The 11,372-nt window shown below is 47.1% G+C and overlaps 1 long non-coding RNA gene across 2 annotated transcripts in view; it reads right to left on the bottom strand.

Moving 5' to 3' along the window:
- Positions 1 to 2,016: 2,016 nt before the first annotated feature.
- LOC123575574 (uncharacterized) overlaps positions 2,017 to 11,372 on the bottom strand; it is a 49,352-nt gene continuing 39,996 nt past the window's right edge. Inside the window, exons 3-5 of one of the 2 annotated variants that reach the window (XR_012417751.1) lie at positions 9,205 to 9,307; positions 9,008 to 9,081; positions 2,017 to 4,730 (exon numbers count right to left, since the gene is read on the bottom strand). This is a non-coding gene — a long non-coding RNA (uncharacterized lncRNA). Of the gene's footprint in view, positions 4,731 to 9,007; positions 9,082 to 9,204; positions 9,308 to 10,011; positions 10,182 to 11,372 lie in introns of those variants that run through there. The other variant, XR_012417752.1, reaches the window with a different exon arrangement.

Genomic DNA, 11,372 nt, shown 5'->3' with positions numbered 1-11,372 from the left:
GCATTTTGGGGCTGGCCCACCCTCTGAGGATACTGGAAGCATGGGGGTGATACTCCGGTGAACACTGTGGGTTTCTCCTCCAGCAAAGTTTGTTACAGGATTCAGGTTAAGAATCTCTGTTTGGACTCTCAGTGGTTTAGCACCGAATTACACAGAATTGTTTAGTAAAGGAACAGCGGAAAGAGACCCAAAAGATTTTGGTATCCGATTGGGGTCCCCGAGTCATCTGAGATGGTGACGAAGTAACCCAGCACTTTGAAAAGCCTGGACCTAAATTCCCAGGGGAATTTTGTCCCCACATGCCCTTCCCACAACACTCTGGACAAGATCCAATCCCACCTAGGACTGTTCAAATGCAATCCCTCTTGTGCAATGAGCAGTGTGCTGTGGCGCAGTCTCAGTGATTCCTAAAGTTGACTAATACATGCCTTCTAAAGGGAAGGCTATCATTGCAGACCCCCAGTGTTGATGACAATTATTTTGATCATATTGTTACTTAAATATATACAAACATAAAAGTAAGTATAAATCCCTTATGCTTTTAGCTCTTACACAGCTATAAAACCAAAACACGATTACAAATTAAATGCAAATAAAGCTACAAAACCATTAAAATTCAAATTAATGGCATTAATTTAATGTGACAGATGATGTTTTGCTGAAAGTAAAACAACCAATGTTGGGTTTAATAATAGAAGGATGCATTCCCGTTTAAGTTCTGCTTGTTATCAACTAGATCGTTTTGATGTTTGGACATGCTGGGCCATCATTAGAGTTGTTATCAATATTACTATATTTTTCATGTATTACAATGGACACACTTCTAAACACAGACCTAGAATTTTGATGGAGCGATCAACTTAATAGAGCACCCCAAAATATAACAACTTAAAATATATACAAATATGTACCATTTAGTAAGACCGTATACCATTTATCATTTCCGGCTGCTAATGCTGTCTTGCAAGCTGTTGCAAACCAAGGTGGCATTCACTCAGGCACCTGCTTGCAAAGCAGTGACTACAATTCTACCAGTTTCAATGCAGAGCAGCTTATTTGTGGCTTGTCTGTGTCCCCTGTTCTGTTTGATGACTCAATCCTCCCTCCACTTATCTCTATTTGAACAATTGCTAAACCTTTGTTTGTACAGCAGTCCATGAAGTCATTTGGGCTTCATTTTGCAAAAACATGATAGTAAACCCAAATGCAAATGTGAGCTCTGCATTCCTGAAGCATTAGTTGGTGATAATATGATCATCCACACACAACCCCAATAGGGTCTCATTAATATTTTTCAATTTTTGAAATTAAAATATCAGATTAGAAAAGACTCTCATATCACTCAAGGGCCCCTGACAGTACATCTGTGGATCCCACTTTGAAATCCTTGGTGCAGTAAAAGGAGGTCTGGCCTGGGAACCCAAGACTCGAGTTTTGATTCTAAGTCCTTCAATGACACACAGTATTCTGTGGACCAACTCCCCCCTTTCTAGACTTCCTCTGCACATGATCAGTAATTGTCTTTCATTTTGGCCATCATCACACTGATCTCACCTGATCCCTCACTGAGGTCAGTATGACTGCCCTCAATGACAGATGGGGGAAACTGAAACCCAGGTACACATCTAGTGAGTGAAGGGATGGGGTTAGGAGGCAGAGCTATCTAACCCCAAAGGCACCATATGGCAGTGATTCATAAACCTGAGGCAGCCCCGCCAGAGCTCTGCCAGGTCTCTCAGGCTGCCCTGGAGAGCTTCAGTCTCTGAGGGACCCCTGTCTTGGGACCCATGACTCCTGTCAGCCACACACACACACACACACACACACACACACACACACACACACACATGGTCCCAGAGCACAGCCCTGGAGGAAGTGGTGGAACAGCCTTGATTCATCCTCATCATCCCCTGACGACCCCCTCAGCCCAGGGCTCAGCTCTGGGGCAACATCCATTACCCCAGTGACGGGAAATTTCCCCAGGTAAATATCAGACACAGGTCCTGACAACTGAAGTTTTCTGATGGGTAAATTCATGTTTATTTATTTTGATGAAAAGACAGGTCTAAGTCTATAATTCAAATACCATTTTTATACACATGCATATGTGTATATATGCATGCACACATATATAATCACATATACACACAAGTGTGTATATACATGTGTATGTGTATAGACTTTCCTTGGTGAAAGAGAATGAAATTTCCTGGAATTGGAGCTGTGCTGGACACAGATTTGTGGTTGCCTTTTTGTAGCTGAGGTATAGCTCCACTAGGGAAGTCTTCAGAGAGCAGCTGCCTCCCTGGGCCCTCAACCACTACCCTCTCTAATCCTTGGTGCCAGTGAGACTGTAGCTTGGGTTCCTCCCCTTGGAAACCAGAAAGACTCCTCCTCTTATCTCAGAAGGCCTGCAGGCACCATCACTCTTGAGGTCCTCCCTCTCTCAGAATTGATGTGTGTGTGTCTGCAGCCTTGACATATACAATGACGTCCAGGGCTTTCTGGAATTCTAGTTCCAGTAGGAAATTCAAGTTTGGCCCTAGGAAACGATGACATTGGATTCATTCTGTTCACAGGCAAGGAAGCAATCTTTAGGGAGGACCTGCTTTAACAATCCATCCCTCCTCCTTATGGATCTTAAGTTTTTAAAAGATTATTTCTTCTAGAGGGAGTTAAGTGATAATGAACTCATTCTTTCATTTTTATGAAACAAAGACATTTATACTTGACCATCAGAGATTCTAATTGGCATGTGGCTCATGCTTATGAGACCTGCAGAGTTGATAGAATCACAGCTAAAACAAAGACATTTGACATTTTAGTTATTCATGCAGCCTTGCTCAGGGCACATGTACAATGATCATTAAGCTGTTTGAAATAGTGATATTCCAGCACTTGTGAAAAGAATATCCTAGTGCCCACCAATCCAACATTGTGTCCCAGGAGAACTCAGGAACAGGTAGGTGAATGCAATTCCAGCTACACTTGTTCAACTGCAGGAAAACCCTACAAGTTGCTGGGCTGCAGTGGGGGAGGTAGGTCTTTGCTCTTGAGGGGTTCCTGAGCCAAGCCATTTTTTAAACTGACTGTTCTGTGTGGAGGGTGGATGAGAGGCAAGGACCAAACAGGGCTACCTTAAGGTGACACTCTAAGGATAACGTCATGATTCTTAGGGACTTTGCATCACACCTCATTCAGTACTCAAAGCCCAGGTATTTGCCCTGTCCAGCGCTGCTCAGGGATCATACCAGTTGTTCCTGGGGCAGAGTGATGAGAACCTCATATCACTGGGCGTAGGGTCTCCTGGGCTGGGCCTTGAAGGACAGAAGCCTGCTTCACTCTCAGCTTTTTGACCTAGTCCCTGCTCCCTCACTCTTTGTCTGTTCTGCAAGTCTGTACTCACCTCTCATCTGGAGCTTGCCATGGCTCCTGGGATCCCAGCTTCCTGCTGTGCTGAGGACCATGGTCTGTGTTCCCCCAGCAGCTTCCTCTTAAGCAGTCCCTGGCCCAAGCTACATGCTCAGTGAATATCCCTGCATTGACTCACTGAGGCCACTCTGGCCCAGCTGCCTATTTCTCCTATGCTGTGGCCCTTTAGTCTCAATGGAAATTGAAATCTGGAGTGTTGGACTGGCCAGTCATCCTCTGTACAGTGAGGGCCCTGTCTAACTTTCTTGTCTTTATTTCTTTCCTCAGCACAGGTTTGGGCTATCACCTGAGAACATTCAGGAGACAGTACAGGTTCCCAGATGCAATGACTCACTCAGATTGGTCTTAGCAGACCCTTCTACTGGCAAGCTCAGGTTAAGCAGAAAGGAGTGATCATTAGAAACAAATTAATCGTGGTCTCTTGATTCTGGCCAGCTACTCTGCAAAGTCTGGCCTCCTGCACCTCTTGGGTTGAGGTGGGGCCTCTTGCCAAGGCAAAAGGGAGCAAGGGCCTCTGTAGGGGAAAGAAGGGCTGCCCAGGGCTGGTATCAGTTGTTCATGGGGCAGAGTGACAGGGAGCTGTTATCACTGGGCACCCAGGGTCTATGGGTCTTGGACACCATGGCCCCCAAGGTTTAAATAATAGAAAAGACCAAAATGGCTGGATTTAAGCATCTCTACGTGGTCATTGCCACTGGAGCCTCTGGGCTGCATGGGCCTCTGGCAGGAGGAGGGGGCCAGAGCCAGAAATCAATTATAGGCAAAGCCTGGCTTCCTTGGTCCTGGTGCCAGGGAGAAAAGCCAGCTGCCCCATCACTGTGTCCAGGAGAATTTATGAGTTGGATCTTGTTGGGGGTGGGTGGTGAAGGTTGAGCTCTCCAGGAAGCAGACTCTCAGAAGGAGTTTATGAAGCAGGACGCTTAAGAGGAATGCCTTGAGACAAACACCTGTGGGAAACAGGGGGGAAGGCAGGATGGGGCAGGGGAGAGGTGGAGCTGTGATGCGGCTTGACTGACACCACGGAGTTGCTGGAACTCATCTAGCCCCTCAGCATCATTTCAAGTGGGGCTCAGGCAGCCAGGCCTCTGCATCTTGCCTCCCTCAGTCATTGGGTGTAAGCCATCCAAAGAAGGTCATGACCTTGGGCAAGGCGGCTCTCTGAAGAGAGGCAAAGAACCCTTCTGGGAAGGGGGACCTGGGCGGTAACACCCATCATGGTGCTACAGGGTGAGTCCTATTACCAGGAAGTTTTGGACAGTGACGAATGCCATCATGAAACTGGAAACCGCATCCTGATTCTGAAATGAAGAGACAGATGGAGTTCAGGTTAAGTTCAAATCAGATCCCAAACAGCTTCCAGGAGGCCAGGACAGGATCAGCCCCTCAGGGAATAGCAGGGAGTAGTGAGGACTAAGCAGGGTTCCATACAAGCTGGGTGGAGTACTCTGGGGAGGGCTGGGGATGAGCAAGGAAAAGGAGTATTTATTGTTCCCTCCATGTAGCTGGCCCAAGGACTGCACACCAAGGCTGGGCAGAGGGCTTAATCGCTGAGGCACAGGGTGAGTCCAGACCCCTCTACCTGGGGGAGGGGGACTTGGGAGTGGTTCAGACTCTTCCCTTCTCCTGGCCTGGTCACGATGGAAATTTGTTGGATTCAAATGAAGTGACACATGTAAAGTGCTCAGCTTGCAGTAAGCATCTCTCTGTTGGTGGTTACAATAATTACTATTATTCCATGCAGTGGGGTGAGCTGGGTAGGACAGGGTTTAACACCTCAGGGGGTGCATTTATCAGCCACCTATTTTAATATGCTGTTGGGGCTCCTAACACATTTAGGAGGGGTGCACCTTACATGTGGAACAAAGCTTACTTGTGATCTTATTCCAGGGCTAACAAGGTCTCTAACTCTTTTCTACCTCTTGATATTGATATGAAAATGGCTGATTTTCCCAACCATTTATTAATCTACCCAAAACATTTTATCAAGTACATTTTATGTGACTGTGACTATTCTGTGCAAGGAAAAATAGTAGTGACAAAACAATTTCCTCCAAAGGGCTTCTATTTTAACAGGAAAAGCAGGCAACAGAGCGTACAGTAGGTAAGCTGGTGCTAAATACCATGACAAAATATTTTTAAAAGGAAAGGAAATAGGGAATACCGTGGGGTGGGCTGGGTTTGCAAGTTCATATAGCATGGCCAGGGAAGGACCCTGGGAGGAAATTATATTTGAACAGGGACCTGAAGGCAGGGAGGGTATGTGCTCTGCAGCTGTCCTGGGGAAAGCCTGATGGGTGGGTAAAAGGGTAAGTACACCCATCTTGAGCCAGGAGCAAGCCTGGCATGTCCTAAGAATAGGAAGGAGGGGGCTGAGCTGGGAGAGAGTGGCGAGGTGTTTACTCTTGGTCTGTGTGAGTCGGGGAAGTCAAGGGAGTAAGGGTGGAGGAATGGCAAGCTCTGATGTCTATTCTAAAATGATGCTCAGGTTCAGGGTAAAGAAACAACCAGAGGGCCAAGAGTGGAAGCAGGAAGGTAAGGCAGGAGGCTGTTGCAGTTGCTCTGGGAGCGGTGCTGGAAGTGTGGACAACGCCGTGGATGAAGGAAGACACCTAGGCTTGGAGGCCAGATCTGTTTGTAAGATGCAGGCCATGGGGATTGCTGAAGAATTGGGTGTGGGCTTTGAGAGAACCAGAGGAGTCAGAGTGATTCTGAAGTCCTTGTCTTAAAGAATGGTCAGGTTCCAGTGGCCTCTGACTGAGTTCTTTTTGGACACTTGAAGTTCAATGTATCTTTGGGGCACCAACTGTATACAAGAATCTGGAGTTCAAAAGAGAGATCCAGACTGGTGAGAAAGATTTCTGTGTCCTGGTGATACAGATGACATTCACACAGTGAGGATGGAGGGGATCCCCTAGGGCTGTCTTGTCCAATCTGGAAGCCACCAGCCACACTTGGCTACTGAGCACTGGAGATGTGGCTGGTCTGCAGGGGTCATGTTACATGAAAGGGTAACATGCACAGCAGATTTGGAAGATTTAGAAAAAAAAAGTAAAATAGCCCATTGATAATTTTTATATTGCTTACATGTTGCAAAACTATTTTGATTACATTGGGTTAGATGAAATCTATTATCAAAACTAATTTTACCTATTCCTTGGTACTTTTTAAATGTAGCTATTGGACAATTCAAAGTTATATCCGTGGCTTGTGTTGTATCTCCACTGAAAAGCACTGGCCCAGGGAGTGGAGACGTCATAGCATCGAGCCCTTGTGGCATCCAACATGTAGAGGTTGGGATGTCAGAGAGATCTAGCAGAAGAGACTGAGAATGAGAAGCCAGGGAGAAGGAGGAGAAAGAGGAGGTGAAGGAGAAGCCATCAGGAGGAAGCGGTGTCCTCGACCAAGTGAAGACCATGCATGAAGAGGAGACTGACTCTCTGTATCAAATACCTGCTACTGGTCTGGTACAGAATGGACTCAAAACTGAGTATGACATTGTGCACTGTGAAGGCCACCGTGATCTTGATGAGAAGTGCTTTGGAGCAGTGATAAGGGTGAGAAAGCCTGATGGGAGGGGGATCAAGGGAGAAGCAGGGGAGAATAACTGGAGACAGGGCATGTAGACATCCCTTTGTAGGAACTTTGCTACAAATGAGCAGCAGGAAAATCGGGATGATAGCTGGAGAGGAAGGTGGGGTAAAAAGTTTTATTTTCAGCATAATATCGATAGGAAGCATTTTGTACACTTTCTATGGATAGACATTGTTCTAGGTGCCTTGTATGTATTAACTCATTTAATCCATCAAGCACTCCATGAGGTAGTTACTATTTTGCTTACCCATTTACAGATGAAGAAATTAAGGCACAGAGAGGTTAAGTAACTTGCCTAAGGTCACACTGTAGTTAAGGATCAGACCTAGGATTTGAACCTCAGTCACATGGCTCTGAGGTTATGCTTTAACAACCATGCTATCTGCATCTTTATACCTGACAAAAATTCAAAGAGGGAGGAAAATTGATGATGCAGGCTAACTGCAAGAGGATTCCTGGAGATTTTTTTCTTTGGGGAAGGCAAGATGAAATGGGGTGGAGTGGGCAAGCAGAGGACTTGTGTCCAGCCAGAAGGAGGGACAGTGTATGGTGCACGGTGCTGCGGGCTGGCATGCAAGTTCCCAAGATCAGCAAGGCCCTCCACTAAATGAAGTGGGGCAAGGAGGTGCTGGTGGTCTGCAAGGGAGATGATCGGTGAGTCAAGAAGACACTGGGGCATTGCCAGGAGCATGGGACCCCTTGAAGCTCAAGGGCATGAGACAGGGTGTAGACCACTTTACTCCATCCTCTCCTTCATGTTTAAAATGGGGGGTGTCCAGGCCTGTCCTGTGCCCCAGGGCTAGTCTCAGACTCCGTCATGGGCCAGCCCTGGGAGACACCCCGGGGCCACCCTGGGCTCAGAGGATGCCAGACAGGCGGGATGGCGCAGAGGCAGGTCTGTGCAGGGTGGTGGGAGTTTATCAGGTAGGGACCGGTCTGTAACCAGCTGAGGATGGTTGGAAGAGCCTGGCAGCTCAGTCTCCTGACAGACTGAGGGCTGAGGGGGCTGGGCCTGCTGAAGAGGGAGAGGGCGGGAGTGGACATCAAGAAGAAGGGCCTCCGGGGCTTTGAAGGGGCCCATGGTGGGCTTTTGAATCCCTCCATCCAGGGTCAGCGCACCCGAGCCCCCGTGCTCGCCAATAAAGTGTGTGGGATGGCCTTCAATTATAGAAGCGTAGCCAACCAAATCAGCTTTCAGATAAATTATTTATGCTGAGGCCTGCAAGGGAGGGAGCCCGGCTGCATGAGCAACGTGTTCATTTTCATAAAACCCTGCAAAGTTGCAGTGGGCTGGGGAGAGGATGGGGGGAAGAAGAAAGGTGATTAGATTAGAAGAGGCCTGCTGTAAATAACACACAAACAGGACATTTTGTTTATTTTTGGGCTGTCTTTTGTATCGTGTTTTATACAACAGAAGAGAGCAGAATACAACATCTAGGAAATGTTAATGAGGGTTATTTGCTATTTACCTAGGCTGGGGGTCTGAAGAAAGGGCTGGGGTGGAGGTGAGGGGGATGTGTAGAAGATTGGATTCCATGCAAATACAGACATCAGGGAGTCTGGAAGGCTTTGGAACAGAGCTGGACTGGAGGCCTATCAGGTCCCCGTGGAGAGGGAAAGAAAGCAACAAATCCTATGGGCTGGAGGGTGTTTTCCTCCTGCTCAGGGGCCAGCCGAAGGGCCTGGATGGGAAGGAGGGGTCCTAGTGGGAAGACAGGCCAGCCCCAGAGAGCAGGCAGGTTGGGTGACTGGGAGAGTCCCTATACCCTGAAATCTGGGGGACAATGACAAGCCGGGGTGTCATTTCTGCCTGCCACAGTTTATCCCCACCCCCAACCCATGGGAAAGACAGGTAGAGGTGAGAATAATGGAGCCTTCTTCCCTGGGGAGTTAAGAGTGGTCTGGATGATGACTACAGCCACTTCTTCCCAAATTGACAGCACTCAAGCTTTGGTGAAGCAGGTGACACACAGGCCTCTCTTACTCTGGGTGATGAGATGAGAGGACAGCTGTTCTCCCTTCACTCAAGGCAGCACTCGGAGGTGTCCAGGAGGCGATCTGCAAATCATCCCACTGAGTGCTCACAGCCGGTTTCTCCTCAGCCCCGCTGCATGGAAGGACTAAGAAAAACAGGCTGCACGGGCCGGGCTGGGATTTCAAGTTCCCAGGTCATTTCCTCACCCGTGATGCGCCTTTACTTCTCTGTTTTCCTCCAGAGTCACCACTTTGTGGCCAGTTAGACAATCAGGCAAGGCTTCTTGGAGGAGGTGGTGATTGTGTTGGCCTTTGAAGAATAGAAAGGATTTCAACAGGGATGGTAATATTATCATTCCTATTTTACAGATAAGAAGCTACAGCTAAGAAAGCTTCACTGGCTTATCCAAGGTCACTTGGTTAGTAAATAATACATTGAAGATGCCAATCCAGGTGTCCTAATACCATACCTTATGTTTTTCCTACTATGAGTCTCTTCATTTCCTTACCACTCCAGAGAATGGCAGGGTTGAGAGGGTGTAGTGAGACATGGAACCTTTCTGTGTGGTGGGCTGATTTATATATTCCTGTATTCCCATGGCCCAAGGGTGCTACACTGTGTAACCCAAGAGGGCCACTGCATGAAGGGCAATCCCCTGGAGTTGTGTAGTGCACAACTTGAACATCTGTACCTGGCAGCCTTACCTGTATAGGTTACATGGACATGATATATGTTCAATATGTATTATTTTGAATGAGTAAATAATGTGCATGAAGAACAACAACAAAAAACCTGTATGGGGCCATGTTTTATAACTGTTGTTAGGCAGCTGATTCTGTCAGTTGCCAGTGACAGAATCCTAACTCAAATTGGTTTTGGACACAAGAAAATTTATTATTTTGAGTAACTGAAATGTCTATGTTCTGGAGGTACAGCCAACTTCAGGCACGGCTGGGAGCAAGGGCCCATAGGATGTTGACAGAAATCTGTTTCAGTCTCTAGACTCTGCTTGCCTTTGTGATGGTTTCATTTTCCCAAAAGATCTCCCTACGAGGTTGCAAAGATGGCCTCTAGCAGCTCCGAGCTTGCAGGAACTCTGGCAATAAATGAGTCTTTTTTTCCAGTAATCCCAGCAGAAGTTCTGGCTCGAGGCTCATTGGACCACTGTGAGTGATATGTCCACCTGTGAACCAGTCATGGAGGTGGAGGTTAGATGATGTTAGAGGTGCGATAAATTGATTGGCAGGCTTGGGGCTTGGTGGAGGAGGTTGGGGCATGGAGTGCCCTAAACCACATGGACAGAATGCGGAAGAGGTGTGTTCCCTAAAGAAAACTGAGATGCTATTACCAGAAGCAGGGAGAATGGATGTTGGGCAGGAAAAACAACAGATGTCCCCTTCTGTGGCAGAACGCTTTTGTCAAATAAAATCTTTCTTGGAAGCTAGACATGCAAACCAAATACAAACAGGGCTGTCCTGGGGATGCTAGTGTGGGGAAGAGATGTTCGGAGGCATCATTGCTTCCTGAACATAGCCTGTGCATTTTTAATGCCACATTTCTGAAAAAGCTGTCCCCCCATTTGGTAATTTATGTCCTCCTTTTATTTACTTGCCTCTTTACCGTAAATTAAATACTTACGTACTGTAGCTCCTACTTTCCTCTTCCCCAGCACAGGGTTTTCTAAAGGGTACGACACAGGCATTGTTCTTCTGAAATGTTCTGAAACTCTTTGCATGATCAAGTATGTTTAGAAAACATTCCACTTCTCTTGGTGAACTGTAAAGCTTGTTAGCATTTTAAAGGTTCTGAAAAGTCCTGCAGTCATCTGTTGAGCTTCAGTCAATTCAGGGTTTTCCTAACGCAGTTATCCACGAAATCTGCTTTTCTCTTCACCCAGCACTGAAGGATTTGGAATTTTCTGGGAGACATTGCCAGGGAACATTGCACCTGGCATGTTTTTCTGTGCTCACTGGTTTTATGGGTATAGAAAGAGTATTTCCTCCTTCTAGACCAGAGTCTCCTCTGGGCATCCAGACCCTCACTGGGCCTTGATGAACAGGGTTTTGCTTGAACAAATGAGGGGCAAATGTGGGAGTTAATACTGTGCCCTTGGAAATGATGGGAGAGCTCTTGACTTGGCTCAGATTCTTTTCAGCCCCCAGCCTGGCTGCCACTGGTGCCTTGTCCTGGCTGGCCAGTGAGTACTTTTCTCATACCCTACCCATTTCACAGATGAGGAAAGTGAGGCACCACAGACAGGTGCTAGATGAGGAGACTCAGTGCTTCTCTTGCAGAATGTAGGGATTTCTGTAAAGCAGGGAGAGTATGGGTTTGCATTCCAGCAGGCCTGGCTTGGCATCCCAGTTTATCCACT

The sequence above is a fragment of the Macaca fascicularis genome, chromosome 9 (genome assembly GCF_037993035.2).
Source record: "Macaca fascicularis isolate 582-1 chromosome 9, T2T-MFA8v1.1".
NCBI classification, from domain to species: Eukaryota; Metazoa; Chordata; class Mammalia; order Primates; family Cercopithecidae; genus Macaca; species Macaca fascicularis.
The sequence above is the reverse complement of the archived record's forward strand: the minus strand, read 5'-3'. Positions and strand labels throughout refer to the sequence as shown.